This window comes from Piliocolobus tephrosceles, chromosome 7, assembly GCF_002776525.5.
Source record: "Piliocolobus tephrosceles isolate RC106 chromosome 7, ASM277652v3, whole genome shotgun sequence".
Lineage (NCBI taxonomy): Eukaryota > Metazoa > Chordata > Mammalia > Primates > Cercopithecidae > Piliocolobus > Piliocolobus tephrosceles.
The window spans coordinates 66,510,754-66,537,665 of NC_045440.1; the positions used below are offsets into that span (position 1 = coordinate 66,510,754).

The 26,912-nt window shown below is 41.3% G+C and overlaps 1 long non-coding RNA gene across 1 annotated transcript in view; it reads right to left on the bottom strand.

The window, feature by feature from the left end:
• Positions 1 to 4,815: 4,815 nt before the first annotated feature.
• Positions 4,816 to 26,912, bottom strand: part of LOC111549212 — a 30,163-nt gene continuing 8,066 nt past the window's right edge. The window contains exons 2-3 of the long non-coding RNA XR_002733646.1: positions 6,755 to 6,890; positions 4,816 to 5,225 (exon numbers count right to left, since the gene is read on the bottom strand). This is a non-coding gene — a long non-coding RNA (uncharacterized LOC111549212). The remainder of the gene's footprint in view (positions 5,226 to 6,754; positions 6,891 to 26,912) is intronic.

Here is a 26,912-nt window from a genome sequence, read left to right on the forward strand (position 1 = left end):
GAGATGATGAGCTCTCCAGCTACTGAAGAAAGGCCAGCAATATTAAGACAGTTTAGGGCCCTTAGCCAGACTGTAGTCAGTAAAATGTGCCCTGTGATGGAAAGTGGTTAGTAAACTGTGTTTGGAGAAATCGTGTCTCCTGTCAACTTTGACTTCCTTGTTCTGAGCTGTAATCATTCTATGATCCCTTAGACCTTCTTTTTTTTTTTTTTTTTTTGGAGACAGAGTCTGGCTCTGTTGCCCTGGCTGGAGTCCAGTGGCACAATCTCGACTCACTGCAACCTCTGCCTCCTGGGTTCAAGCAATTCTCCTGCCTCAGCCTCCTGAGTAGACGGTATTACAGGCACATGCCACCTCGTCTGGCTAATTTTTTTTTTTTTTTTTTTAGTAGAGACAGTGTTTCACCATATTGGTCAGGCTGGTCTTTAACTCCTGGCCTCAGGAATTCAAGAACTCGGCCGCCCAAAGTGTTGGGATTACAGGTGTGAGCCACCATGCCCAGCCTAATTTTTGTATTTTTAGTAGAGACGAGGTTTCACCATGTTGGCCAGACTGGTCTCAAACTCCTGACCTCAAGTGATCCGCCTGCCTCAGACTCCAAAAGTTCTGGGATTACAGGCATGAGCCACCACACCCAGCCCCTACAACCTTCGTTAATAGTCTGTTGTGCACATTGCCTTGTCGGTGGTGCATGAGGCAATGGGGAAGCAGGCGCTGGGGCCAATCTGGGGTCATGTGGGCAGGGAAAAGCCAGGAGCCAAAGGGCAGGAGATTGGTGAGGAGAAAATGAAATAAAAGAGTTAATATGAATTATGAGTTTGAAAGACAGGAGAGAATAGAAGCTCTAACAGGAATCCTAGAAAGTACTGGGGAGGGCACTAGACTGACAACATGTGATGGGATGAAAGCTTCAGTTAAGCTGTTTGGAACAGATGTTAAAGAAAAATATGAAAGCTGGAGGACTCAGGGATACTATGATTACAATTGTTAATTCACATATCTGCTACTAACTTAAAATTTTATGTAACTGTTCACTTCTATTTGGTCAGATCTAATTACAAAATGTTAGCTAAGAATCATCAGCTAGGAAGTTAAAATTTACAAGGATATTTTACTTAAAACATGTGGACATGGTGATTATTTGATCAAAACTCTTACATTTAAATAAGGCAAAAGTACAAATCAGTAACTATTTTAAAAGATCATATAATATATTGAAAGCATGCCAGGCGTGGTGGCTCACACCTATAATCCCAGCCCTTGGGGAGGCTGAGGCCGGAGGATTGCTTTAGCCCAGGAGTTCGAGACCAACTTGGGCAAGTCTCTACAAAATTTAAAAATTAGCCAGGCATGGTGGTGTGCGCCTGTAGTCCCAGCTACTGAAGAAGCTGAGGCAGAAGGATCACTTGAGCCCAGGAATTCGTGGCAGTGAGTTGTGATCATGCCCCCACACTCCAGCCTGGGCAACAGAAAGACCTTGCCTCAAAAAAATAAAATAAAAACTAATATGTATTCATGTGTGTGTATATACATGTATTTATATATGTGTGTGTATATATATGTATATATAAAGAGAGAGAGAAAAAGCAAAATTCATGTAGGAATCAGCCTAAGCCAATGCAAATTCCAGTTTTGCTGCTTTGTGTGAGTTGGAAAACTCACTTAAGTTGGCAAATTTCCATGAGTCTTATCTGTCAGTGAGGACAAGGAAGGCCCTGTCTGTCAGGCTGGACATATACAACCCTCACACCTGACCCCACCATTCATTCATCAGTGGGCTCCCTCCGTTACTGAAGCTGCTATCTCTTCAGCCCTCTTGGATTTTTTTGGACTCTCTAAAATCCTCTGTGGATTTTTTTTTTGGCTTGAACATCCCCTAAGAGTCTGGGCCTGGCTCATTCATTCAGTTTCTGCAGCTCCTTCACTCCACCCCTCCCCACTGCCTTGGACGTGGACTTCCTACTGCAGACACCATTCCTGCCACTGCACCTGCTCATGCCCAAGAAGCCCAGCCTCAGGAAGTAGACAAGATTTTGACAATAACACCCACCACTAGGTTCCCATCATAATCAAATGAAATCATGTCTACAGAAGTTTTGTATAAAAATAAGGCTTTAGAACATGATTTTGTATTAGTCGTCACAAAAAGATGCCTAAATACCCCATGTTTTATATTAAGTCCTTCCAGCTTGGATTTAAATATATATATGCTAATCTAGATAGTGTGCTTTCAGTTGCTATTTCTCTTGTGATGACATTCTCAACAGAATACTCCTTAACTGAGATTTTAGCACCTTAGTCCAGGACATAAGTTCTACTAGATGATTCCAGGTGCCAAGTCATTTGGTAGCTGTAACTGAGCAACCCAGCATTCCTGAGGTTTGTGTAAAGTTGATGCACTAGGGTATTCTAAGTAAGAAACAGAATTTTGCCAATCATTGAAAGTTAAAATAGCTGAGCATGGTGGCTTATGCCTGTAATCCCAGCATTTTGGGAGGCTGAAGGAGGCGGATCACTTGAGCCTAAGAGTTTAAGACCAGTCTGGGAAACATGTCAAAACCCTGTCTCTATAAAAAACACAAAAATTAGCAGGGCATGGTGACATATGCCTGTGGTCCCAGCTACTCAGGAGGCTGCATTAGGAGGATTATTTGAGCCCCGGGAGGTGGAGGTGATGGTGAACTGAGATCCCACCATTGCACTCCTACCTGGGTGATAGAGTGAGACTGTCTCAAAAAAAAAAAAAAAGGTTAAAATTATTTTAAGATTGTCAAGAAATGTAGTATTAAATTCATTACTGGAAAAAGAAATAGTCAACATAACATTTGTAGAGGGCAACTGCAAGCACTTTCGGGAAACTAAGTCTATTCACACAGACTCTGGTTAGCCGGTTTCATTAAGGCTGTCTTTCCTACCCAAACACTGTCCCGTCTGTCAACTACAGTCACTGGCTAACTCAGCCACAAAAGCTCCCTGTCATTTCTGGACAGGATTCTGACAGCTTCCAGAGCATCAATTCTGTCACTAACACTTATTTCTCTCCAACCTACATAAGATTATATTAACTCAACCAGGCTAGAGACCTTCTTGTTCTGTTAAGATCAACCTTTAGGCCAGACCTGTCCTCGCCTGAGTTTTTCTGCAGGGTCCACTTCAAGGCCTCTCCTTCCTGCTCCCTTTCAGCTGCCTCAGTCAGTGACTCAGTTCATGGTAGTCACGCTCAAGAACACACAATAAAATGTTTCCCTCGGTTAACACTCCATTCGCTTTGGAGGTGAATGACTTTAGAGGTGTGCTTCTGCTAAATTATAACTGGCACATTCAGGTCAATTTCCCTCCTCTGTCTCTTCTGACATATTTCTCTCTGGGGCAGTAAGAACTGCCACTTCTCTCCCGGAACCACCCGCTGTGCAGAGAATTTCTCAGCCAGGTGACTGCCGGAGCTGCCCAGGTGGGGGAGCATTCCAAACTATCCCCCTTGAAGAACACTCATACTTCCAAGTGTCCCTCATGTATGTCATGAAAACTCACACAACACTGAAGGTGCATCATGGTTATTTTCCACACAGAGGATATCCCAGAACCTTTTGCTGATTTCTGTAGAAATAACACAATATGCGTTAGTGTTTGCGGTAATAATAATTAAGCTCGGTGAACCAGTCCACGTAGGATATCATGCAAAATTGACTGGACTTGGAAACTAACTGGAAATGGAGGTGAGAGAGGTTTTACATAAGGTTGAGTAGAGTGAGGAGGAAGGTGGTGAAGCCTTTACGTGAAAATGGAGTTTCAGGAGTGGGAGCAGGATGGGAGAGGGATTGAAACGTGGAGGAGCAGGGAATGAAATTGATTTTAGATATGTTGTGTTTGAGATACCTACAAAATGAGAATTGAGAACTGAAATGTAAAAGAAAGGTAGAGGCTGGAGAAACTGATTTGAGAATGATCATTGTAAGAGATTATTCCTGAAGCCAGGGAAGTAGTTAAGAATTGCAGAAAAAACAAGACAGAGGAAGAAAAGAGAAAGCTAATCTGTAAGACATGTTGCCATGCTTCTTTTGTCTGTCCCCTTTTGGGCACACGTCTATTTATGGAAGAATGAGTAAGTGTTGTGACTAGAGAGAGCTTAGGATGGATGGAGAGACAGAGCACGATACAAGAACAAGACTGAGGAGGACACATTTCAGTTAAGGAAGTCCTTATTTTCTCAGCTTTATCATTAGAAGTTAAGCCATTCTCTTAACACCAACCAGGAATTCAGTAGTAAATTAATTCCCAGAATATGAATCAGTCAGCATAGCAATTGTGGAGAGAAATTGCAAGCACTTTATGCTAAGTCTACTCTCATACCCAGTAAAGTATACAAGTCCTGCTAAAACTCTCTGCATCACCCAGGCCCCCACAAACTTATTTATTCACACTGGACAAGGAAGCTTAGTAATCTACTAGACAGATCCAGAAAACAAAACTCTATTCTATCTGTGGTTAGACAATAAAAACCCAATTTATTTTTTTCTACAAGATCTCAGAAAAGTCCACCTAAAATTTTGCATGCAAGCATTGATTTGTTCAATCAAAATCATTATTTTCCCCCTGATAACAAAATCTAGATTGGAAATGTTAACTTTCACTTTAAAGTTATTCAACTGTACTCGATACTAGCACCAAAGAACGTGGTTTCTACCTGCTATATGTCAGTCATACTGTAAACTTCTAGAATTATAACAGTATTATGTCTAGGTTAAGTCTGTACTTGCATTGCCCAATAAAAAACACAGATTACTGGTTCAGTTTCTGCTTCATCTCACTGGACACTCAAGGATCTCCCACATGGGACTTTTTGCCAAGCCCTACAACAATTCGGTAGAGTCTCACTGAAAATTGCTATTCTGTGCATCTCCTTTTGTTAACGTGACTATTACAGAAAAGAAGAGAATGAAATACAGGCCCATGCCAGGCGCAATGGCTCACGCCTGTTATCCCAGCACTTTGGGAGGCTGAGGCGAGTGGATCACCTAAGGTCAGGAGTTCAAGTCCAGCCTGGCCAACATAGTGAAACCCCATCTCTACTAAAAATAAAAAATTAGCCAGACATGGTGGTGGGCTCCTGTAATCTCAGCTACTCAAGAGGCTGAGGTGAGAGGATCACTTGAGCCCAGGAGGTTGAGGTTGAAGTGAACTGAGATTGTGCCACTGCATTCCAGCCTGGGTGACAAAGTGAGACCCTGTCTCAAAAAAAAAGAAAAGAAAAGACATACAGGTATCAGATATATCATCTTCTCTCTCCTTGAATCTGATCCACTCACACTCCCAGATATTCTTATTGGGCTGGTTTGTTGTTAATAGTTTCAGGCTCAGCTGTTTAGCATAGAGACTCCCAAACACAACTCTTTTTTTCTCTCTCTCTCACAACCTGATGATGGACAGTCCTGAAAGTCAACAGCTCTGCTCCCTGAGATCATCCAGGGACCCACATTCTTTCTAACTTCTTGTCCCCACTGTATCCAAAAGCTGCGGTTTACATCCCCATTTTCAAAGCTTGCTAACCACCACCATGGCCTGCAAAAGAAGGAAGTAGAAAGTGCAGGTAGCACATTTTACTTCTGCTCGCCCTCCACTGGCCAGAGGTTGGGAAATATAGTCCCTAACCGGACACTGTGCTCACTGAAATTAATAGGTATATAGGGGTTTTTTAACTGAAGGAAGAAGGAGAGAATGGACTTTGGGAGACAATGAGCAGTCTCTACAGCAGCTAGTTCAGATTTAGGCTTAGAAATGCCAGGCTTAGTTGGGCACGGTGGTTCACACCTGTAATCTCAGCACTTTAGGAGGCCAAGGTGGGTGGTTCGCTTGAGCCCAGGAATTCGAGACCAGACTGGGCAACATGGCGAAACCCCATCTCTGCAAAAAATACAAAACTTATCTGGGCACAGTGACACACACCTGTAGCCCCAAGTGAGAATCGCACCTCAGCCCCCTTACCCCTGAGAACAGGGGCCCAAGTACAGAGGACAGGGGTCCAAGTACAGGGGTCAGCGGGCCAAATACAGAGGTTAAGGGACTGAGTACTGGGTTCAGGGGACCAAGTACAGTGGTCAGGGGGCCGAGGTGCAAGGATCACTTGAGCCCTGGAGGCAGAGGTTACAGTGAGCTAAGATTGAACCACTGTGCTCCAGCCTAGGTGACAGAGTGAGAACCTGTGTCAAAATAAAAAGAAAATACCAGGCTCACCCAGTCAGATCACAAATGAAACATAGACATTTTTCATATGAGATCTCTGAGAAGCCTCAGCTATGGGTGCAGTATTAATCATGTCTCCAGGAAAGATATTATGTCTCAGGTATTGTGCCAAACACCTTATATACATGAGCCCATATAACCCTCACAGCAAACATGTGATATGGATACCACCGTTCTCATTTTAGGGATATGAAAAAATGTATTTAGAGTAGTAAGGCAACTTTCCCAAGCTCAGACAGCTGCGTGGCAGCATCAGGGGATAGGGTAGAGGGAGAAATAAACTAGACAATTGGGCAAAGCTTCAAGCTAATAGGAATGGGATTGAAAGTAAGGATCCATGAGGTACTGGAGTGTGGACCAAGAACCAAGGACAATGGCAGAAGGTCATTCAGCTTGGATGACCCATGATGCTAGAATTAAATAAATAACCCCTGGACTGCTTCTCACTAAGACACTGAGCAAGGGATGTGCTTACCCTGGGGCCCACCAAACCCTGAATCCAGTAGTAACTCACCTCTTTTGCCCCAGCTCACTGGGTGGGGAAACTCCTGTATGGTGCTATAATTAGTTTCCCGGTTTCAGGACCAGGAAGGGACTCTGCCCCTATTCAGTCATGCAGCACATGTATTGGTGCCATCCTTTGATCAGACCTTGGGAATGTAGAGGTAAACAAGAACAAAATCATTCCTTCTCTCACAGGATGCATGGAAGAGAAAGCAGACACTAGATATTGTGCCCACAATAATGGGTAGCAAATGTTGTGATAGGGAAAATGCCAACTGATGAGGGCCATGGCCTTCCTGATGTGAAGAGAGAGGTGCCCTCCAACAGGAGGGAGGGGCCCATTCACAACCAGGAGGGAGGGATCCTTTCACAACCAGGAGGGAGAAGCCCATTCACAACCAGGAGGGAGGGATCCTTTCACAACCAGGAGGGAGGGGTCCATTCACAACCAGGAGAGAGGGGTGTATTCATCATCAGGAGAGAGGGGCCCATTCACAACCAGAAGGTAGGAGCACTTCAGGACGGAGGGGCCCATTTATAACAAGGAGGGAAGGGGCTCATCCACAACCAGGAGGGAAGGCCCATTCTTTCCAGAGAACTAAAGGAGAATGGTTTAAGCAACTGGCCAGGAAGACTGTGAAGACTGAGAACAAGGATGAGCTGACATAATAACCAGAGAAGTATTCTGTTGTATAGACCACAGAACACAAGTACTGCTGCTTTAAGTCACTGTTCTATGGTTGCAAAAAGAAGATGACATAAGAGTTTTTAAAATGACCCAATAATCAAATTATTGTACTGTTGACTTTCTTCTTGAAACCTCATTTCCAAAATCCTGACTCTGATTTATTTTAATTTGATCTTTTATCAAGGACTATCTTTCTCTGGTGACCCTTGCCTCCCTGGTATTGATGCTTTCATTTAATCCCTTCGCCTTCACTGATCTGACTCCTTTCCCCTATCACTTTTTCCTGGGGCAACCAGTGCTTATGACAGACAACATCATCTAAGTAAACAGTTGCCACAAAATGTTAGTGACAATCACTACTGCTAATGAAAGTAAACTACAAGAATATTTGTATCATCAGTCTAACTGTCAGAGGTGTTCGAACAAGAGCAACTCCATTTTGAATAGGGGCTGGATAAAATAAGGCTGAGACCTACTGGGCTACATTCCCAGAGGGTTAAACATCCTAAGTCACAGGATAAGATAGGAGGTCAGCACAAGATACAGGTCATGAAGACCTTCTGATAAAACAGGTTGCAGTAAAGAAGCTGGCCAAAACCCACCAAAAGCAAGATGGCAATGAGAGTGACCTCTGCTCTCCTCACTGCTACACTCCCACTAGCACCATGACAGTTTACAAATGCCATGGCAACATCAAGAAGTTATGCTTTATGACCTAAAAAGGGAGGCATAAATAATCTACCCCTCGTTTAACACATAATAAAGAAATAACCATAAAAATGGGCAACCTGGGCCAGGCGCAGTGGCTCACACCTGTAATCCCAGCACGTTGGGAGCCTGAGGCGGGTGGGTCACCTGAGGTCAGCAGTTTCAGACCAGCCTGGCCAACACAGTGAAACCCCATCTCTACTAAAAATACAAAAATCAGCCAGGCATGGTGGTGGATGCCTGTAATCCCAGCTACTCAGGAGGCTGAGGCAGGAGAATCACTTGAACCCGGGAGGTGGAGGTTGCAGGGAGCCGAGATCACGCCACTGAACTCCAGCCTGGTGACGGAGTGACACTCCGTCTCAAAAAAAAAAAAAAAAAAAGGGCAACCTGCAGCACTCAAGCTGCTCTGCCTATGGAGTACCCATTCTTTTATTCCTTTACTTTCTTAATAAACTTACTTTCACTTTATGGACTTGCCTGAAATTCTTTCTCCCATGAGATCCAATAACCCTCTTCTGGGGTCTGGACTGGGACCTTTTTCCGGTGACACAACTATAACACTCCTTGAACACTTTCAGTTTAAAGTATCGTTCCCACATGTTCTTAGGATCAGAAACATACACTATTGTAAAGGAGAATTAAGTGACATAATGAACAGTGTTGGTGTCATTACCCACACGAGCTAAGATTGCAGACTGTTAGGTAAAGAATGGGGAAGGCAGCCAGGCACGGTGGCTCACGCCTATAATCCCAACACTTTGGGAGGCCAAAGCGGATGGATCATTTGAGGTCAGGAATTCAAGACCAGCCTGGCCAACATGGCGAAACCCCATCTCTACTAAAAATACAAAACATTAGCCTAGCGTGGTGGCAGGCGTCTGTAATCTCAGCTACTCAGGAGGCTGAGGCAGGAGACTCGCTTGTCCCCAGGAGGCAGAGGTCGCAGTGAGCCGAGATGGCGCCACTGCACTCTAGCCTGGGCGACAGAGCAAGACCCCATCTTCAAAAAAAAAAAAAGAAGAAGAAGAACGGGGAAGGCTACACAGTGTGTGTCCTGGAGTGTAGACCCTCATTATTGAGTAGGTCCAGAATTAACTCAGTTGAAAGAGCAATGACAGAACAAAAAAAAATCCCTTGGCAAAAAGTAAAAAACAGCAAAAAATTTAAGAAGCTGTGTTTGCAACTTCAGAGGGTGCTAAGATTTGAATATTTGTCACCTCCAAAAACTCATGTTAAAATTTAATCTCCAATTGTCAGTTTTATCAGACTGGGCTTTTATCATGATTGAGCCCTGAGGGGTCTGCCCTCATGAATGGACTTGTCCATTCATGAATTAATGGGCATCGTGGGAGTAGGACTGGTGGCTTTATAGGAAGAAGAAGAGAGACAAGAACCAGCATTCTCAACCCCTCACCATGCAATGCTCTGCACCACCTTGAGACTCTGCACAGAGTCCCCACAAGCAGAAAGCCCTCACCAGATGTAGCCCCTTCACCTTGGACTTCTCAGCCTCCATAATTGTAAGAAATAAATTTCTTTACTTTGTAATTTACCCAGTCTCAGGTATTCTGTTATAAGCAACAGAAAATGGGCTAAAACAGAGGAGTAAGTTCTCCATTTTGGGGTACTTTATACCTCAGACTGTGTTGCTGTATACACTGCAAATACTTCATCCCACAAGTACTTATTGAATACCTACTACGTACCACACCATCTGATGGGTACTGAAAATAACACAGAAACAGATGCAGTTCTTGCCATGTGGACAGGTAGACATTCAAATAAATCTATGATCATAAACTGTGATAAAGGCTATGGAGGAAAGTTAAAGTTTGATGAACAGTTTGAAATGACAGTAATTTAGATTAAGAAGCCAGGGAAAGCATCTATGGAGAAAACATTGAAGCCCAAAATAAATAGGAACAGGCCAGCAAAGTGACAGGAAGTGAGAATGGCGGAGAGCACTTAACACTGATGAACACAGAATTAGACGACCTGGGCTCCCGTACTCCCGTAGAGGGGAGCAAGGCTCCTGTATTCTGCAGCACCTTCGCTCCCTGGGCTGCAGCAACCCAAGAGCGCTATAAAAGATCCTTTTCTAGGCCGGGCACAGTGACTCACACCTGTATTCCCAGCACTTTGGGAGGCCAAGGCTGCTGGATTACCTGAGGTCAGGACTTCAAGGCCAGCCTGGTCAACACAGGGAAACCTCATCTCTACTAAAAATACAAAAAAAAAAAAAAAAAAAAAAATTAGCCGGGCATGGTGGCGCATGCCTGTAGTCACAGGTACTCCAGAGGCTGAGGCAGGACAATCGCTTGAACCTGAGAGAGGGAGGTTGCAGTGAGCCAAGATCGCACCACTGCACTCCAGTCTGGACGACAGAACAAGACTCTGTCTCAAAAAGAAAAAAAATTAGCTGGGCAGGGTGGCATGCGCCTGTAGGCCTAGCTACTCAGGAGGCTGAAGCAGGAGAAACGCTTGTACCCAGGAGACAGAGGTTGCAGTGAGCCGAGAGCACGCCACTGCACTCCAGCCTGGGTAACAGAGTAAGACTCCGTCTCAAAAAGACAAAAGATCTGCTTCTCAACCCAGGTCACCAGACCTTCAGAGGTAGGTTGTTCTCTGCCTTTAGAGCCAAGATAGGAGGGGAGAAGCTACAGATGGTTTGAATTCTGACTGTGAGGTTGTCACTAAGTCAATCCTTGAACTCTCAGGTAGAATTAATCGTTAGATATTCTGACTTCCCATAATGTTTTGACTGCATTTTTCTGTCTCACTGCTGCTATATTATAATTACATCTTTACACATTTTTCTCCATTTTAGCTTTTGAGGTTATAGAGCACAGAAATATGTTACTTCTATTTATACCCCTGGAGTCTAGCACACTGCCTGGAAAAGAGTAGCTGCTCTATAGATGTAAAATAAATAAATGCATGAAAAAACACATTAATTCATCAATCAGTTGTTAGGCTCTATAGAATATTTTTATAATTTGAGTTGATATAGGTTTACATACATTATGTATTTTTATGTGAAAGTGTCTAAAGATAACAGTTTAATAAGAAATAGCTTCTTTATTGAATGTTTCTCAAAATCTTAATGAAAGAAAAGAAAATGGAAAAATATGCTCACCCAACCATTGGATATGCTACTAGTTATTTTCTTAAAGAAATGTCAGTGCAGACCGGGCACGGTGGCTCATGCCTGTGATCCCAGCACTTTGGGAGGCCAAGGCAGGTGGATCACTTGAGGCCAGGAGTTCGAGACCAGCCTGGCCAACATGGTGAAACCCCGTCTCCACTAAAAATACAAAAATTAGCCGGGCGTGGTGGTGTATGCTTGTAATCCCAGCTACTCAGGAGGCTGAGGCAGGAGAATGGCGTGAACCTGGGAGGTGGAGGTTGCAGTGAACCGAGATTGTGCCACTGCACTCCAGCCTGGGTGACAGAGCTAGACTCTGTCTCAAGAAAAAAAAGAAAAGAAAAGAAATGTCAGTGGGTTATGAAGGCAAGTCAACTGAAGATACAGAGCCCTCCACATCACCACCTGCCTCCAAAAATAAATGCATCCAGCTGCAAAAAAACAAGTCAAGTCAGCACTGAGTTCTTCTGTGCAGTCATTGAAAATCTGATGATTTTGACGAGGAAAAGACTTATATTCCAAACTAATAGCCTATGAATGCAATTATTCACAAAACGTCCTATTTGGAATCATTACATTTTGCACAACAATGCCAGCCACCCCACAGTTGCTGAGACTCTCACCACTGACAATGGCTGGATATCAAGTGTAATAGGACCAGACGCAGCAAACAAATTAAAATGTGTGTCTTTGTCGAATGATACTGTTTCGAGGAGTGTAAGTGACATGGCAATTAATGTCTGTGAACAGCTGGTTTTAAAGATTAAAGAAAGTGATTATTTTGCCCAGGCAATGTACAGATACACCTAAATGTGCTGAGATGCTGGCATTTTAAGTCACATTTCTGTGAAATACTATGGATAAGAGCATGCTGTTTAGAAAAATTTAGTCCAGTAGTACAACAGAAGACCATTTTGAAATATTTCAAGAGACAACCAAAAATTTCCATATGCCAACTGGGAATTGTGTATTGCTGTTTATATGGTTCAGAGAGTAATTACAGACTTCTCTAAACAGGAAATTATTTGATTACAAAGAATGATTCAGATCCTTTTTTTTTCTTCTTCTTCTTCTTTTTTTTGAGATAGTCTTGCTCTGTCACCCAGGCTGGAGTGCAGTGATGTGATCTCGGTTCACTGCAGCCTCCACCTCCCAGGTTCAAGCAGTTATCATACCTCAGCCTCCTGAGAAGCTGGAACGATAGGTACGTGCCACCACATATGGCTAATTTTTGTAATTTTAGTAGAGACGGGGTTTTGCCATGTTGGCCAGGCTGATCTCAAACTCCTGGCCTCAAGTCATCCACCCGCGTCAGCCTCCCAAAGTGCTGGGATTACAGGCATGAGCCACCACACTGGCAGATTCAGATTCCTATTGGTTTTTAAAAGGGAGAGAGAGAGAGACAGAGAGAAAACATGTTTCCCCATAGCGGGAGGACTATCATCAGTTTTAACAGGAGCAACCCTCAAAATGGCTATGTAATAAAGAAGTGCCAAGGCCATGAGTATAAAGAATATCCAAGTCCAATTATCAGTATCTCTTTAAACCAAAATGTCTCCACAAGCAAACTGGCATAGTAAGCACAGTGATCAAACCCACAATAGTATAGTCACAACATCCCAAGGGACACATCCTGTGAACTTCCATATCTTAGGAACATTCTAGAACAGTAGCACAGACTAGCAATGGATTGTGGGGGTTTGGGGGTTTTTTGTTGTTTTTTTTTTTTTTTTTTTTTTTTAAGATGGATTTTGTTCTTGTCTCCCAGGCTGGAGTACAATGGCGCGATCTTGGCTCACTGCAACTTCTGCCTCCAGGGTTCAAGCCATTCTCCTGCCTCAGCCTCCCGAGTAGCTGGAATTACAGCCACCCACCATCACGCCTGGCTAATTTTTTGTATTTCTTAGTAGAGATGGGGTTTCACCATGTTGGCAGACTGGTCTCAAACTCCTGACCTCAGGTGATTCACCCGCTTCAGACTGTGTTTTAAAGGATAGTTTTCACAAAGCAGTCATACTCCTGTCACTTAAGAGGTTTATTCCTTGGAAAATGAGGTCAATTCATTCACATACCAAATATGCATTAAGGTCTTTCTTTTGCAACTCAGATGCCTCCAAATGACAGTTTCACAATGATCTTGACTTCACACTCCAGGAAATGTACAAACTAGGGAGTTGCTTCCATACAGCCAATGCTCATATTATGCTTTCATACATACAAATATTTGTAGAAGATTTTTAAAGAGATGATTACACACTTTAAACTTTCCCAAATTTTATTCCTTATTTGGAAAAATGTGACAAATGCATTGCCCTGAGGCCAGTCAAGACCTAATTTCAGACAGCATGCATGACCTTAACCCTCTTTCTTGCCAAGGCAGGCCCTTTTTTAATTGTTTAAAATGAGTAACCTTTGCTTCTCCTCTTCATAGAGATATTTTTATCTCAGGTCTCTCAGGGGCCCAACAGTAAGCCCACAAGCGGTCTTCACCACAGAAGACCTAGGAGACTGTAGGACTCCTAGTCCTGTTATGGGAATAAGTGGTCTGCTATTCGCACTGTTATCCTAGATTTCTTAAGACATACTTGCCAATTAGGCCTCATCCATGACCTTGTTTCATAAGAAATAGCTAAAAAAATGCAAGTAAGGATATGAAGTGAATTAGTTAGAAATGAAATCTTTGAGACAGTAAGTGTTCACCTTGATCATGAAGAAGGTGTCAGGGCAATACCTCAAACAAAGGTGGGAACAAGCACCTCTTTGTTGTAAGCCTTGCCTGAAAAGAAGAGGCCATGACAGAGGAATGGCATGCATAGGTAGAGAGGTAATAAGCTGGTCGGTCTCCCTTATTGTAAAGCAAAGGAACTCAGATTTGATCAGGCAGGTAAATTCTTCAGTAGAAGAATAGCAGACTAACAAATATCTGAGAAAATTTAATCTATTAACAAAAAAGATGCAAGAAAATGAAGTGAAAGGAAACTGAGCTACAGGATTATCTCGATAATTTGAACACACAGTGATGAAAACTGGAAAGGTCTACAGTTTTGCAAACAATGGGAGAAAACCCCATCTAAGTGATACTGTCCATAGTGAATCAGCAGACACTGGAAACTGACCAGATAGAAGCCTAATATACATATGCAACAAACCTGCAAGTTGTGCACATGTACCCTAGAACTTAAAGTATAATAATAATAATAATAATAAAAAGAAGCCTGAAGCAAGGACTAGCACCAAAATAACTCCAAAATGTTGACCCAGGAGCATACTTGTAGAATTTAATACAAAAGGAGGTTGAACCAGACAACCTGTAAGGTCCAGTTCAACTCCCACTGTTACGATTCTAAAAAAGGTGAAGACCTCACGTATTTAAAAAAACAAGGAAGTCCTCAAACTTTCTTAATTCTGAAAGTATTGACTGAGCACAAACTATGTACCAGGCCCTGTCCAAAGCCACCAAAATATAATGGTACACAAGAAAGGTCTTTGTCTTATGCAGAAATATATTCTAAAGGGGGTGCACATAAAAAAATTCACTGAAGGGGTTAAACAGAGATTGATCCAATCCAAGTTATGTTGTAAGATTACTTTTCTGCTGGGTAGGGATCAGAGGCTAAAGAGGTAAGTTTTTTTGAAGGCAGTTAGAGGGATACAGGGGGTCATACTGAAAATGTAAAGAAGTAAAACTTAAAAGATATTTACAGATAGAGTTTCTAATTGGACTGGGTATAGTCAATGAGAATAATGGTGGAATCTTGAATAACTGCTATGTTTCTGGCTGAAGTAATCAGGGGTATGTGATACCTTTTGCTGTGATGTGGAAAATTAGGGGGAAGTAGGAAGAATGGAAGTTTAAGGGGAAAACAAGCTTCCTAAGGAAAACATTATTGTTGAAGAAGGTATTATTGACTGACAATGTAAGTAAGAAAGTGTGTGTCAATTCATCCATCAATGGACTTTTCAGTTGTTTACTATATATCTTGACTATTGTGAATAATGCTGCAATGAATATGGGGGTACAAGTGTCTCTTCAAGATCCTGATTTTAAATATTTTGTAGAAATACCCAGAAGTGGGATTGCTGAATCATATTGTAATTCTATTTTTAATTTTGTTATATACATTGACTGGGATATTATTCAGTCATTAACTAAAGGAAAATCTGTGAAATGCAACAACATGCATGAACCTTAAGGATGCTATGCTAAGTAAAATAAACAAGTCACAGAAGGACAAATACTGAATTATTCCATTTATATGATGTATCTAAAGTAGTCAAGTTCACAGAAGCACAGAGCAGAATGGTGGATGCCAGGGTCTGCAGGGAGGGGAAAATGGGGAGATGTTGTTCAATGAATATAAAGTTTCAGTTTTGCAAGACGAATAAGTTCTAGAGATCTGCTGCACAAAAATTGTGCTTGTAGTTAACAATACTGTGTTGTACATTTAAAATTTTGTTTAAAAAAGAAAAAAATGCTGCTAGGCACAGTGGCTCATGCCTGCAATCCCAACACTTTGGAAGGTTGAGATGGTAAGATCGCCTTAGCTCAGGAGTTCAAGGCCAGCCTGGGCAACATAGGGAGACCACGTTTTTAATAAAAATAAGAAATAAAAATTAGCACAGCATGATGGACCATGCCTGTAGTCCCAGCTGCTCAGGGGAGGCTGAGGTAGGAGCCCAGGAGATAGAGCCTGCAGTGAGTTGTGATCACACCACTGCACTCCAGCCTGAGTGACAGAGCGAAACGTGTCTCAAATTTTAAAAAAAGAAAGAAAAATAAAAAGATGCTGCATTATTGATGATCTTGATGGTCCAGAGACCGATACCCTGTGAAAAAGATAGGATTTTGACATGTAATTCAGAGGGATCAAATATAAATGTGGAGTCATTTTAGGAATATTTTAACCGATTTATTGAATTTATATTTTACTTCTTTTGAATGGAAATTAAAGTTCTAAATAATAAAAGTCTATTTCCAAGTTTATTTTAATAAAAAGAAAAGGTGTATCAAGTGTCAGGTATTTGAGCCATGCCAAACAAGTTTCCATCTGTGGAGGACTCATCCCTCTACAGTGAATTTCAACATTTAAGGTTTGATCTGTTGGCTTTTTGAGTATCCAAGAGCAAGTATTTGGGGTTTCAGTGGGCAGGGAGAAAGTGAAGCTTGCGGATTGAAGCTGAGTAGATCTTTCATATGTAAGTCAGAAAAAAATTACAAAATATTTATGCATCATCAAGTAGCTTATTAGCACTGTCACACCACATATTGATGACACTGAAGTGTCTAGGCAGGGATGTTCTTTACCATCTTAGTGCCACAGGCAAGACTCAAAGGCAAACAGAAATGTTTTGGGGGAAAAATTAAGTGACTTCCTGGTAATATGTGAGTCTTAACGACAAAGTCAACATTCTTCCCCATAAGCTCATGTAATAGAAAATCTTTATTTACAATATTGGTATCTGTTATCATTGCTTTAATTGTTATCTAAAAGTTACCTTTTCTACTTTAATCCTTACTTAGAAACATCCAGCGCTGAAATATACTCATAGTTGCCAGAAGCAGCTAATCAATGTTGTAAAGATTCTTCTGACATAGAAAATCAGAACTTAACACATAAATGGACTTTCTGTCTTGTCTCTAATCAATAGGTCAACTGGTTCTGGCGCCAAGTATTCAATATATATTTAACCTTAAAATAATAGACTCTTTTAACCTAGTTCCATGAATCTCTCTAAGTTAGTGGGCTATGTCTATTAGTTATTTGGAAAAAATGGACAGAATCATTCAATGTAAAAAGGAAGGAAATCATTTTCATACAGCATCTTAAACACGTCTCTGGTTCATTTCTTCTCTAAGTCTTACAGCTCTCAAATCTTTCCTCTCTTGTTACCCATTGCCACTCTTGGTATCTCATCCTTCAGCAGTCTTCAAACTCTCTAGTACTATTTAATTAATCCATCCAACATACATTAATTGAGCAGCTACTTATGTGACAGACATTATTCTAGGTACTTCAGAACCAAGCAGACAAAACTTTCTGTCCTCGAGTTTACATTCTACTGAGAGGAGATGGGCAAACAAGAAACCTAGTAAGTAAATAAATTAAATAGTAGCTTAGAAAGTGATAAGTGCTATAAAAAAAAAAAAAAAAAAAAAAACAAAAAGACCAAGTAAAGGAAGATAAGGAGGATCAGTACGGTAGTGTGACAGGTTAGATTACTGGACCAGGGAGTCCTCATGGAGAAGGAGAGATCTGAGCAGACTTGGAGGAGGAGGAGTTGACCAAGCAGATAGCTGTGGGAAGAGCATTCCAGGCAGGGGAAATAGCCAGAGCAAATGCTCAAAGCCAGGAATGTGCCTGGCTTTTTCCAGGAACAGCAAGGAAGCCCTTGTTGGCTATTGTGGCCAAGTGAGAGGTAGAGCTGCAGTAACAAAGTCAGTTCCTTTTCTGTTTCCCACACCAGGACTCAAGTCAGAAATGTAGGTATTATCGTAGACTCCTCCTTCCTCCACCATCAATTCTATCATTAAATCATGTTGGTTTTGCCTCATCCATATCTTTCTAATATCTTTTCTGGCTTATCTTATCTGGGTGATAGGAATGCCTGTAAATTTTAATTTTTTAGACAATTTTATTGCTTACTTTTTCTTTGTAAAAGTATATATTATGTTTATAAAAAATAGTAAAATAATTTTATAATAAAAATGTTAATAATAAGCTCTTTCATTAGGGGGAAGCCCTGCCCTACTTATTTATTGACATGGGGAAATATATGACATTGTTTAGTGTAAAAGCAATCTATCATTTTATATCATGTCTGTCTTTAGAGAAGAGGGACTACAAGATACACAATAACATGTTAGAGATGATTTTCTCTGGACACTGTGATAACACATGACTTTCCATTTGCATTTTTCTACACTGTTACATGTCTTATGCATTGAATATATATTATTTCTATAATTTTTTTTGAGATGGACTTTTGCTCTTTCACCCAGACTGGAGTGAAATGGCTTGATCTCCGCTCACTACAACCTCCACCTCCCGGGTTCAAGCAATCCTCCTGCCTCAGCCTCCCAAGTAGCTGTGATTATAGGCACCCGCCATCACGCCCGGCTAATCTTTGTATTTTTAGTAGGGGTGGAGTTTCTCCATGTTGGCCAGGCTGGTCTCAAACCCCTGACCTCAGGTTATCCACCCACCTCAGTCTCCCAACCTGCTGGGATTACAGGCGTGAGCCACTGCACTCGGCCTGTTTCTATAATTTTTAAAAACAGCAATGTTGTTTTTTATATGTTTTACATATTTTAGTAAAATTAATACTAAAAACCTGAATAGTATCATATATTTGCATTGAAGCTACCTTTGTTAATGCTAATTAAATATTCTACCCCATTCCTCCTTCTTGATATGCACTACAACCCTACTGACTGATTGGCCACATCTAGAAATCCAAGAAAAGAAGACATTCGTGCAATTGTTTCTTGTTTATGCAGCCCTAAGATAAGTGAAAATGACTGAAAAAAATGACATTGGAGAGACTACATAGGAAGAATCTGCCGTTCTTCTAAATGGCAATATGGTTAAGGGCTGCAACTATCAACATAAACTTGGGAATACTCTTTACATTTTTGTTCAGATTCCCAGCACCAATAATATTGTCTATTTGTCTCAGCTGTTTAATACCATTTAATTTCTATTTCTCTGACCTCAAAGCCTGTCTTCCCTCATATTGAGAAGAGTTCATTATCATTTCCATCTCTCCCCTGGGAACTGCATTCATTTGCTCACATCCTAATCATAAAGGGTTAAACTATGGACCTCACCTTACCTTGTTCCTAGAAATCCTGACCAGAAATGCTCTCCTCAATGAGCCCTCGGTGTCTTTATTTTATATCTAAGCCATCTTCCCAGTCAATGAGCCTCCCTAAAAGATTAATGTAGTTTGAACTTTTATAGAGGAATATCATTTGTGCACTGTCATATTTAGCACAAATGGTGCTTCAGTCACAGTTCAGTAATACTCCAGCATATTACTTCCAAGGCATTTGAGAGTTTAAAGAATTATTGAAGGGCACACTGTACTCATTTGGTAATAAGGCAGAGAGCACTGCTTTCTACATATGATTTCAGCAAATGGAATCTCTGCTAATTTCATTGCACGTAGCAAAATAGTTGTGATAATAACCGAGGTAAAATATCCCACTGGAGGAAATAGATGAGATACATTTTTTATAAGACCTCCAAGAAGTATTGAGGAGGAAGTTCTAGAATTTGAGGGCAAGATGTTGAGAAATCATCTTCTTTCATTGAATACATACCCTTGACACTGTGGTTTGTCAGCCCTGGGTGAGAAGTCACAGCCATTACTTGGCCATTATTTGGCTGCAGAGTCCACTGAGCTACACACGCGCCATGCAGAGGGATGGGGGCAGCGCAGGCATTAAGGAGAAATAAAGCACTTAATATCATTTAGAGAAAAAAATGTAACTACACCAAAGCCCAGGTATTTGGTGAGATAATTCCCTATTGCAGCTTTGTAAAGCGCAAACATGAGATAAGTTTGGGTATTTTTTTAACATTTAAATTGATAGATACGTTTTAGAGGAAGGAAAGGTCTTGCTCACTGTCAGGTGTCACCAAATAGTAGTTTACAGGTTTCTGGATGTGTGTGAATCAGAAAGAAAGAGAGACACCTGCTGTCATGAAAGGACCTTTTCATATAGATCCTGTTCCAGCTCTGTCTCAGGTGTTGGCCTTATTTCTTTACTAAATTATACATTCTAAGCAATTATAGCATTTACATTAATATCTCCTAGTTATGAGAATCCCGAGAGCAGAAGTGGAACTCCCTTTTCTAGGTAAAGGAAGGCATAATTTTGCCATTTGGGGAACAAGCATATTTGAAATCCATTACAATTTCTTCTGCTTATTGAAAGTTACTCTCTGGTATTAGAATCAGCTTGCTGAGACATTTGGAGAATACTCAGTTTGTATTAGTTTGAAAATATCCAACCCTTAATTTAGAGAGCAAACAGCTGCGCTCCTCTCTCTTCCCACTGCATCTCAATAGTGTTGAGTCCTTCTATTCCACTGCTGTCTTTGCTTCCGACCAAAGGAATGTCTCCCTTTTAAGTGGACGCTCCTGGGATATTCTGTGGGCAGCATCTTCATGTCTCTTACTAAGGTAATGTGAAATTATTTCTGCAACATTCTGGTATCACTCACCACTTAGAAAAAGTAGTCAAAAGTACAGGTAGCACATGAAGCTCCTTAGATTTTAAACCAGATATAAACCCAATAAAAACCTTACAAAGTATACAAATACCTAGAATGACTCCTCTGACTACTGCTGAGGTGACAATATGGCAAAATCCTTAAAAGTATAAAAAGATGCTTTTACAGATTTTTTTAAATACAGAAAATTTATTGTATAGTATTTAGTGTCTTGTACATAAGACTATACATATATATCTTTTTTTTTTTTTTTTTTTTTGGAGTGCAATGGCGCGATCTTGGCTCACTGCCACCTCCTCCTCCTGGGTTCAAGAGATTCTCCTGCCTCAGCCTCCCGAGTAACTGGGATTACAGGCATGCACTGCCACAGCCAGCTAATTTTTGTATTTTTAATACAGACGGGGTGTCACCATGTTGGTCAGGCTGGTCTTGAATTCCTGACCTTGTGATCTGCCCACCTTGACCTCCCAAGGTGCTGGGATTATAGGCATTTGAGCCACCGTGCCCGGCCACAAGACTACAATTTTTTTTTTCAGGTACCTTACTCCTCTCCAGGTATCCTATGTTGACGTCAACAACCAACATATTCTATTTCCCTGCATAAATCATTGTTCAGGGATGACCATGGGCCTTTACAAGAGCCAGTAAACATGAAATTCAGAATATTGGTTCAGAGGTATTCTTTTCCTCATTAAAATAAATTATAAAAACACACTGCACTAAGAGTTACTGGACATTATCTTGCAAGCACTAGAGAGAATCAGACTTGGGATAAAGCTGACACCTTAAAGGGCAAAGTAGAGAGAAGAAAAACAATGGCCCCCATTGATAACATTATTGAGCCTTGACACCACATTCTGAAGCCCAGCTTAGCTTTGTTTTACAGCAACATAAACTAATTGGCCCCTGATAATAATAAGGTAATTTAAGATAGGTTTTCAGTTTTTTGGGTTTTTTGTTTTTTTGGGTTTTGGGGGGTTTTCTTTGAGAAGGAGTCTGGCTCTGTCACCCAGGCTAGAGTGCAGTGGTACAGTCTCAACTCACTGCAACCTCCACTTCCCAGGTTCAAGTGATTCTCCTGCCTCAGTCTCATGAGTAGCTGGGACTGCAGGCACCCACCACTAAGCCTGCCTAATTTTTGTATTTTTGGTAGAGACAGGGTCTTACCATGTTGGTCAGGCTGGTCTCAAACTCCTGACCTCAGGTGATCCTCCCACCTCAGCCTCCCAAAATGCTGGGAGGACAAACATGAGCCACCATGCCTGGCCGGTTTTCAGTCATTTATAACAACAGAAAGTTCCAACTGATGAAGATCTAACAGATCCAGAAAAAAAATATTAAAACTCTAATCAAGAAGCACATTGTCAAAGACTAAATAAAGCATTTTTTGGCTTATAATTTTATATAGTACTCATCACCAGGCCACCCAGGCTCTGTGACAAATGAGCAAGTGTGATAATTTAGAGCTAAACACCATACCATTTCTCAGGTTCTGCCTGCAAAAGACCTTTTTAAATTTTTTATTTTCTTCTTTTTTTTTAAATCTCTGAACAAAACTGGAATCAGGATTAGATGCAATTTTCTCTTTCATTCAGGGCCCAGATGGCAGACTGCATGAACTTAATTTCTGGTCTCTCGGTAGAAATTTGAGGACTGTCAACTCTTAAGATTTTAAGTAATTCAGTTAAGTGACTATAAGCTCTGAGGTTTGAGAACTGTGTTGTCTTCAGTTTTGTGGTTGTTGTTTTGTTTTGTTTTGTTTTTAATCATTGTAACATATCTCAATATTCATAGGCCATCCTTGGAGAAAATTGGCAGGACTCTCCCCTGTGTCTGACAACACGGATTTGTGTACAAGCCAAAGATCCCCACGGATCTGAATTGGAGCAGCTGGAGCTTCTAAGGACTGGTGTGATAGAGCTCAGTGAACATTTGGGGAACTGCACCATGAGATGTTTCCTTGAGAGAGGCTTGAGAATAGAAGAATGATGACATAGCAGAAGCAGACCAGAGGCCAGAGGAATGTAGGTTGTCCATAGTACTCTGGAGAGGCTTTTAAAGCTCACAGATTCGATGCACCATAGGGTTGTGTGTGGGGCAGCAGGCAAGATGCTAAAATGGTCACCAAGATTTCCTGCCTCCTCCCCCCACCTCTGTACACATGCTGCAGGATCCCCAGTACTGTTAATGTGATGAATGTTTTCCCCATGATTCTATTATGCAATATGGTACAGGTGACTGTAAGAAAGAAGGATTATCAAGATGTACATGACCCAATGACTTGAAAGCCTTAAAAGCTGGGAGTTTTCTCTAGTTAGTGGTAGAAGAAAAGATTAGAGACTAGGAGCATCAGAGGGATTTGCTTCACCATTGCAGGTCTGCAAATGGTGGGGCTGCATGGCAGGGAATGTGAGCAGGATCTGGTTGCTGAGAGAGTCCCAGCTGACAAGCAGCAAGAAGATGGAAATCCTAGCCCTGCAACTGCAACCAAGGGAATTCTGCTAACAACAAGCATAAACTGAAAAGTTGATTTTTCTTTAGAGCCTTCAGACGAGAACTCAGCCCAACTGACACCCTGATTTCGGCCTTGAGTTCATCCTGAAGAGAGAACTCCACCTTGCCATGCTAGACTTTGACTTACAGAACTGTGGGCTAATAAGTGGGTGCTGTTTTAAGCCTCTAAATTTGTGGTAAGTTGTACCACAGCAATAGATAATGAATACATTTCTCAAATCAAAACAGTAAACAGAGGAAACTATTTTGGCAGGAACAGTGAAGAATAAATGCAAGGAGGTAGAGCCACATGTAGGAAACCTACTGAAATCATCCAGGGTTTCCATGCATAATAAGAACCAGTGGCAAACAGTAACATAGTTCAGACCTGCACATTTTGATACTAATCATATTACTGAGTTGGAGAGGAAAGGTTATCAACACAGAAGATGTATAAAAATCACATGGAAAGCGATATCATCTTCATAATTTCCAAAGCTCAGCCCTTATGCAGTATTGGTGGCAACACCGGGAATGATTTATAATTGTATTTGTAACTCAGACAAGTGAGTATAAATTTGTTGGCTACACATATATATATATGTGTGTATATATGTGTGTGTGTGTGTGTGTGTATATGTGTATATATGGCGGTGTGTATATATATATGTGTGTGGTGTTTTTTGATAAATATTTACTAATGATGGGACAAATATGTAAGAAGAACCTTGAGACTTCCTGCCAGATTCCTAGCTCAGCAAATGATCCCATGCATGTGGGTTAAGAATTCAGAGGTGGCCGGGCGCGGTGGCTCAAGCCTGTAATCCCAGCACTTTGGGAGGCCGAGACGGGCGGATCATGAGGTCAGGAGATCAAGACCATCCTGGCTAACACGGTGAAACCCCGTCTCTACTAAAAAATACAAAAATCTAGCCGGGCGAGGTGGCGGGCGCCTGTAGTCCCAGCTACTCGGGAGGCTGAGGCAGGAGAATGGCGTAAACCCGAGAGGCGGAGCTTGCAGTGAGCTGAGATCTGGCCACTGCACTCCAGCCCGGGCGACAGAGCGAGACTCCGTCTCAAAAAAAAAAAAAAACGAAAAACAAAAAAAAAAAGAATTCAGAGGTGATGGGAATAAACTAATCTTTATGTGTCTTAGTTTTCACATTAGCCCCTATATCAATTGTTTTCTGGTTTTGTTTTTATTTCTACTGAGTGATCTTGAACCATTTTCACCGACTAGAGATTGACAGATTAAATGACAGACAAATAGACAGACAGAGGCAGCTTTGTTGTTTACTAACGAGTTGTACCTGATTATGTACAGCTTTCTACATGTGAATATTCAAGCCCTATTTTAAAGAATAATGTGAAGCTATCATTCACAAAAAGTTTTTTTAATAGCTATCATTTTTTAAAGCAGTTATATACTCACAGCAAAATTGGGTGGAAAGTGCAGAGATTTTCTGTATATCCCTGCCCCCACCCATGCACAGCCTCCCCCACTATCAACATCCTCCACCAGAATGGTACATTTGTTAGAACTGATGAACCTACACTGCCACATCATTATCAACCAAGGTCTATAGTTTAGACCAGGTGTTGTGCATTCTATGAGTTTGGACAAATGTATAATGACATATATCCACCGCTGTGGTATCATAAAGAACAGCTTCACTGCCCTAAATATCCTCCGTGCTCCACCTGCTGCTCCCCCAGGACCCTAGCACCCACAACTTTTTTGTACTGTCTCCATAGTTTCACCTTTTCAAGAATTTCATCTAATTGGAATCATACAGCTTCTTTTACTTGGTGATATGCATGTCAGTTCCCTCCATGTCTTTTCATGGCTTCATAATTCATTTCTTTTTAGCATTGAATAATATTCCATTGACTGGGTGTATATCTTGGTTGTTGCCAAGTTATGACAATTATGAATAAAGGTTTAATAAACATCTATGTGGAGGTTTTTGTGTGGACCTAAGTTTTCAGCTCCTTTAGGAAATACCAAGGAGTGCAACTGCTGAATCATATGGTAAGGGTGTGTTTCGTTTTGTAAGAAACTGTCAACTTGCTTTCCAAAGTTGGGGTACCATGTTGCATTCCCACCAGCAACGAACCAGAGTTCCTGTTGCTTCACATCCTCACCAGCATTTGGTGTTGTCGGTGTTCTGGATTTTGGCCATTTTAATAGGCATGAAGTGATATCTCATTGTTATTTTAGTTTGCATTTCCCTAAGTAGATGTAATGTGGAGCATCAATTCATATGTTTATTTGCCATCTGTATGTCTTCTTTGGTGAGATGTGTGTTCAGATCTGTTGCCCATTTTTTAATTGGGCTGTTTAATCAGGTTGTTTAATTGGGTTGTTAAGTTTTTAAGAGCTCTTTGTATATTTTGGATTGCAATCCTTCATCACACAGGTCTTTGGCAAATATTTTCTTCCAGTTTGTGGCTTATCTTTTCATCCTTTTGACACTGTCTACTGTTTTTTGCAGAGCAGATATTCTTTTTTTTTTTTCTTTCTTTTTGGGAATAGGGCTTTGCTCTGTCACCCAGTCTGGAGTGCAGTGATGCAATCATGGCTCAATGCAGCCTAGATCTCTGGGGCTCAAGCAATCCTCCCACCTCAGCTTCCCAAGTAGCTGGTACTACAGGCATGTGCCGCCACACCTGGCTGTTTTTTAATTATTATTTGTAGAGACAGGGTCCGTGATGTTTCCCAGGCTGGTCTCAAACTCCTGGGCTAAAGTGATCATCCTTCCTCAGTCTCCCAAAGTATTGGGATTACAGATAAGAGCCACTGTGCCCAGCCAAAATTATTCATTTTAATGAAGTCCAGCTCATCAATTCTTTCTTTCATGGATCATGGCTTTGGTGTTGTATCTAAAAAGTTTTCATCAAACCCAAGGTCATCAAGATTTTTCTCCTGTTATCTTCCAGTATTTTACAGTTTTGTATTGTGCATTTAGGTCTATGATACATTTTGAGTTAATTTTCGTGAAGAGGTCAAGGTCTGTGTCTAGGTTCATTTTTTGGTATGTGAATGTCCAGTGGTTTTGGCAACATTTGTTGAAACACAAAACACTTTTAACACTTTTCCTTTCACTGCCAACCCAAAGAAGACAAAAGTGGGGTGCCCTAGTGGTGGGGAGGACACATCTGTGGAGACCGTCTCAGATTTGTCATGTATGAGTCAAAACTTTAGACAAGTTTATTCACATTGATTCCTCCCCTGTACGTTTTGCAGAGGGATTAAATGATACACTGCACATAAAACACACAGTATTCCATGGAACAACAGATGTGGAATTGATAGGTATTTTATTTCAGAGAAGCCATTTAACCTCTCTGCCTCTTTTTTTTTTTTTTTAATCTTTAAAATGGTAGTGGTAATATGAGGAGTGGCTGTCAATGGAAATAGAGAAAGCATGTAGGGTGTGTGGTCAGCAGTGAGCACTGCATGAGCAGCAGACCTCCCACCCGGGACCAATATAGGAATTACCACCTGATAGAAGTTGTGTGATTCTGTGATTCTTAAAACTTACACTTTTTTTTTTTTTTTTCTTTAAGATGGCCTGCTCTGTCACCCAGACTGGAGTGCAGTAGTGCGATGTCAGCTCACTACAACCTCTATCTCCCAGGTTCAAGTAATTCTCTTGCCTCAGCCTCTGTGTAGTTGCGATTACAGGCACACACCACCATGCCCAGCTAATTTTTTTGTACTTTTAGTAGAGACAGGGTTTCACCATGTTGGCCAGGCAGGTCTCAAACTCCTGACCTCAGGTGAGCTGCCCACCTCAGCCTCTCAAAGTGCTGGGATTACAGGCGTAAGCCAACGCGCGGGGCCAAAACTTACTTTTATTTATTTATTTATTTATTTTTATTATTTTTT